We start from the raw sequence: 6,305 nt of genomic DNA, 5'->3' as shown, positions 1-6,305 counted from the left end.
CTCTCTCTCTCTCTCTCTCTCTCACACACACACACATACACACACTACTACTACTAACAAGCTGATGAATTGAATCAGGTGTGCTAGAGCTGCAGGAATGCACAAGACCAAACACTAAATCCTTCATAGACTGTTTATGAGGATCAACTCTAATCACCCACTGCAGCCACAGTGTATGCACATTTACAATCACTCACATAAAATATGTCTGCTAAGCATCAAGAATTATCAGTTTATTTATGAAAACATAGAGGCTAGTGGAAATGAACTGTGAACTGGTCTGATATCTTTGTCCCAGTGTTTTCTTTATGCAGGACATTCACACAGTGCTCTGTCCATGATCTGTCTTTGACCATTTCAATGGCTTCTCAACCACACTTTTGCCTCCGCAAGTGTTTTACAGTTTTATATGTCTATCTCTAATTTTTCTTCCATTCTTCCATTAAATAATTTTCCATTAAATCTTATATTAAAGGTGACATATCATGAAACTCTGACTTTTCCAGGTTTTAAGTGCTATAATCAGGTCCCCGGTGCATCTACCAACCAAGGAAACGTGAAAAAGATTAACCCAGTAACTTTGTTTTGGTAAGCATTTTTCTGCAAGCCTCTGCAAAAACGAGCACGTCTGATTTCGCTCCCCTAGTGACGTCGCAAAGGGATCTCATTATAATATTACCGCCCCTTAATCTGTAAATTTTCACCCACAGCGCCATCATTTTGATTTCGCAAGCGACAACAGTGTACCATCTCTAATGCCATGGCGAAAGTTTGAGCAAAACATGCTAACTGTTCTGTTTTTGGCTGCACAGACAAGCACAAACACTATTTACAGTCCCAGCCTCAGAGGAGACAAGAGAGCAGTGGATTTAATGATTTATTTACTGTATATTGCTGCTGCCACACAGATCCAAAATAAACATGCAATTTATTTCCCAGCTGTTTACCTTCACAGACATAACCGACTGTTTTTGTAACTCGTGTGTTTTTAACATAAACTTGTGTGTGAATGAGAACTTAGTTTAGTACTCACATGCCGTGACAGCCGCTTTCTGTACGTGTGCACTCAGAAAACCTTATATCAGAAGTTTAAACTAATATTGTTTAAAACGCATGATTTCAGCGCGATAAACATGATAATAAGAAACAAAACAGATGTTTTTAGCCGGTACGAGCTGTAATGGCGCAGCTCTATTCTGGAAAAGGGGGTGGGGAGCAGCAGCTCATCTGCATTTAAAGAGACAGGCCAGAAAAACAGCGTGTTTCTACTTCCACTCAAAATAGGCATTTTCAAAATGATATAATAAAGGATCTGTGGGGTATTTTGAGCTGAAATTTCACAGACACATTCTGGGGACACCAGAGACTTATATTACATATTGTAAAAAGGGGCATACTATGTCTCCTTTAAATAATTTCAAATGTGTCTGTAAATACACATATTTTTTAAGACAGTTGTTTCTGTGCAATTAATATGCAAAATGAAAATATTCTCACAATCAGCCTCACATTGCTCCAAACCTGTATGACTTGTGGAACACAAAAGAAAATATTTTGAAGAAAGTTGGTAACAAAACAGTTTTTGTTACTATTAACTTCCATTTTATGGAATGAATGATTGAATAAATAAATTAATTAATTAATTGAAAAAATTTAATTTAATTATATTGTTTATCAACACCACAATATGTATTTTCATTATTTTTAGAAGATGGGGTTTTCTTTCTTTTAAACAATCAAGTTTATGCATCAAAATCACTATGGTAACATATCACCTTTAACATTATTTTAATTTATAAAACTTCCCCGATTGACAGTTTAATGTTTTTATTAATAATATATCATTGTTGCTAATAAACAATATGGGTCCCAAAACAATTGTGGGAAACTTGTGGGAAACCTCTTATGAACAGTACTCCACACGAGAGTTTTCTTTACACTACGATACGATAATTACTTTGCAGTATGTTACTTCCATATTCACTTGTTTATCAGTAAAGCCCAGTATAGTGTGAATAAGAATGTACGTCCATAAAATGAAACCTGCACTGGTTTAGGGGTTTGTAGTGGTGATATATATCTTTATATGTTTACAAACAAGCATTGTAAGTCATAAAGCATACTGTCAGATATTTTTGGAGTGCTATTGAGAGGAAAAATATTTTGAATGTTTTCAAGTGGGCGATTTCATACCATTTGAGCTGCTTGCTAGTGTCACTTTCACATCTAAAAGCCTTGATGGATTATCCTGACACATAAAACCTCCATAAATATCCAATTAGAGGGTCTTTAGTCATAGAAAACCGTAGTAGCGCACAGTGGCAACTGGAATGTTGTGGTTTGTGGGTTTCACTCGACCCCCCACAGATATGCACACAAGTCCATAACAACAGACTCTACTCACAGGAGAATATACTGTTCTTTTTAGCATGACATATCTGTTGTGAAAAACACCACAAATGCTTTTTAATAGACTCAAGGAGCACATTTGATTCAGGAATTTAGGGTTATTGGTGTTTCATGACTTCCTGGTGATTTTGAAGTGTTTTCGTTCACCCAAAAATGAAAATTCTGTCATCATTAGCTATTGATTGGAAAAAAAAAATACTATGGAAGTCAATGGCTACCGTCAGCTGTTTGGTTACCAACATTCTGTAAAATATCTTCTTTTGTGTGCAACAGAAGAAAGAAACTCATACAGGTTTGGAACAACTTGAGAGTGAATACATGATGACAAAAGTTTTCATTGTTGGATTAACTATCCCTTTAACTGTTCCCTGAATAAAGAAATAAGGTTTGTCTGCGTTCTCTGAAGTGATTCATAAGCCTTAAAGAGTCACTTATGGAATGGATTCTTTAAAAGTGAGCTGGCTGGTGTAGGAGTCATTTAGAAACACATGGACTTAAGACAAGCTGCTTACTTGACAAAATGAAATACACAAATTGAAACGCAAACAAAAGTCAAACACTGCAAGCACATGCAGGTGCCAGATAGGATGTCAGTTCTCATGCTTTTGATGCCAGCTTTGAGTGTGGGAAGTGTTTCTACACATCTACACATAACTCCAATTATCTCCTTATCGTGAGCACCTCCATTACAGCCTCTTAGTTTTCCCTGGCCCTCAGGTCACACTACATCTTGAGACATTTCCCGCACACCCTCACCTTACCTAAAGCCTTTTGACACACAGACACAAATACGCAAACGCACACATACAAAGATTTATGGAATACCACAAGGATTTGAAACACAAAACGCAGCCTGCGGGTGCTAAAATATGCAAGTCACACCCTTTGCTTACTAACTCAACAAATACATCAGTCTTCTTATGTGTTATTATGCTCCAAGAAGGTAAAATTCTTCACATTTCCTTTCTCATGAGTACAACTTTAGAACAGTTTATGAATTTTCGAAATGTGAACTTGTCTCATATTTTTGTCCCAGTGTTTATTTATTTATTTTTGTAGGACATTCACAATAAGTGCTCTTTCCATTATCTATCTTTGACCATTGCAATGGCTTCTCAACCACACTAGTAATGCCTCCTCAGTGCTTAAGTTTCATTTTAAATTCAGAGTGTTTTACAGTTTTATATGTTATATGTTTATACATCTAATTGTACTGTGCTATTAATATGGTTAAAGGAATAGTTCACACAAAAATGAAAATTCTGTCATAATTTACTTCATAATTTACTACATAATCTTTCTTCTGTGGAACACCAAAGAAGATATTTTGAAGAATGTTTTGGTCTCAAAATTCTCAAAATATTTTGTACATAAAATACAACCTTAGAACATTATATGACCATTATTTTCAAGCTGTTGTGTAAATGCTAAACAGGACAAATATTTAAGAATGTGGCTTGTTCAACCTGATCTCATGAGAAAATGCAAATATATGATGTTTTGGTGAATTGGTGGCAAATCCGTATGAATTTTAATTTGAAAAAAAAATTAAGCAAGCATGAAGGTCCACTCTTACACCCACCACTAAACCTAACCGCAAGTGTGCCGTAGATCGTAGTAGTAGATCATATGGAAATGTATGAATGAGATTGTATGAATCCATATGAATAATAAAATAGTTATGAATTTTCATGAGTGAGTTGACCTTGTTTTATTAACCTATTTTTTATATCATTTGGTCTGTTGACTAAACATTGCACTTGCTTTATTTTCATTTACATTTTGCCAACATGTTGCAATGACTATTTCTATTTTAGTAACAGTAATAGTCTCTTCTTTTTTAGTTTGAAGCTATTTTTTAATCATATGAACTGCTCTGTCTTCTTTTATTGCACGTTCTCGCATACTTAAGTTATTGACATCTTTTTTCATTTTTGCAGGAGATTATCTCAGATGTGCTCTTCATATTGTACTGTACTGTATCAGCAAGTAAACTATTAATTAATGATAATGATCAATGATGATGTTTCTTTTCACTGCTTTGGGCCTTTGGGCATCAGGATGATGCTTTTACAATGGTACACCAACTAGTTTCTTAGCCTATTGGACTAGAGGTTCAAGTGTTTTGGATCCAGTGGCAATAGTTGCATAGACAATTAGGCATTATTTTTCCATTTTAAACCTCTTTTCCAAGTGTGCAGTACAGTCAATATCATTGCTAAGAAACTGTACAAACCACAAACTTTTAAAATCTAGCCCAGCAGTGGTGTTTTTGACAGTTTGTTTTCACTTGAATTCTTAAGAAGAATGATGATTACTCACACTGACAGGCTTCACCACACCTTACACAATAATAATAATAATAAAAGTCCCTTTTAAAGGCAAGTCAGTCGGTGGCCATCTTGGTTCCAGTCATTTAAATACATCTCTTATCTACTCGAATGGGGAAAAACTGTAAAACCGTTTATCAAAGTCCAGCTAATGCAAGTTCACATTTAAGAGTAAATAATCAGACAATGTTAAAATTTCCTCCATTTGTTTTAATATGAGTGGTTTGTCTATTCATTTAAAAGCAATACATTCATTCTCTGATATTTCTTTTTTGAAGAACTACACATTATCTGGTACTCTGGAGAAGAAAAAACTGTAAATGTTGATCAGTGTAAATGTGTATGACTAATGCAACATTGCAAATGCGTCCTTCCCTTCATAACTGCTGCTTCTAGTGCCTTTTCCTAACCTGTCATAACTTGAGTGCTCATTGGCCGAGATTAAATGTAGTTAACTCGGATGTGCTTAATGCTGTATATGGTCTCAAGCAGGCTTACTACAAGTCTAGATCATTCAGTCTGAACAGTGTTGCTTTAATCAGTGTCTGGAGTTGATTCTGTCACATATAATTGCAGCATAACTGCAAAGCATGTCTGTTTTTTCTTTCCCTGATACTCCAAAGATCTTCTATATTCCTCCTGTGGTTAACAGCTATGGAGCACAGGGACTTTCCAGTTGTGTTTAGAGAAAGTGAGAATGTGAAGAACCTTTGTGTGTTGTGATTCATCACTGCATGTTCTTACTTTGCATTGCACAATCCTATTAAAAAAATAGATAGCAGTGGCCTAATTTTGTATGGAGTTGAAATTAGGAACTGACTAGAGTTCTCACCTCTTAATCAAATTAAGACCTTTTCCCTTTTGAATTTTGTTGTTATTTTCATGCTTATAATATTGGCCAGTATCAAAAACAAACTTTAAGGGCAATATCTGAACCATGAACAGATTTCCACAAGCATTTGTACCTTGTCATGATTAGGGCATATAAACTATGCACCCATAACGCCGCCCAAATGTTCACGCAAAGAAAGAAGGCGTAACTTATATTTTCACTGTAATATTGTTGATGCCGCCGCCGCCATGTCGTGAAGGCGCTGTGTGTTTCGTTGTGAAAGCCAAACTACTTTGTTTGGCCTTCCAAAAGAGGACAATATCTGCTTCGTCATGCCTGGAGCTGATCTGTGCTGGTTGCTGAGGAAATACAACAACTTTGCGCTGTGGATCACCGGATTGGCATACACCGTGGACAAAGCGGAGTCCAGCCCGGGGTCGTCACATGTGGTTGCCGCAAGCCCTCCGGATGCGTCTTCGTCGAATCTGCCGGCCGCGCCGTTCTCAAGCCCGCCGCCTCACTTTAGCACCCGGCCTCTGCTCAATCTAGGCCGCCGCCGCTCACTCTAGGCCACCGCGTGTGACGCTGTGTTTCGTTGTGAAAGCGAAACTATTTTGTTTGGTCTTCCAAAAACGGACACGACTAGAAATCAGTGGTTAAGATGTATTTACAACACTGTTCCAGAACACTTCAACCCAAATATTCAGATGTGTGCAGCACATTTTATGGAGGAC

The sequence above is a fragment of the Sinocyclocheilus anshuiensis genome, unplaced genomic scaffold, assembly GCF_001515605.1.
Source record: "Sinocyclocheilus anshuiensis isolate Anshui unplaced genomic scaffold, SAMN03320099.WGS_v1.1 scaffold176, whole genome shotgun sequence".
NCBI classification, from domain to species: Eukaryota; Metazoa; Chordata; class Actinopteri; order Cypriniformes; family Cyprinidae; genus Sinocyclocheilus; species Sinocyclocheilus anshuiensis.
This window is presented reverse-complemented; position numbering follows the sequence as displayed.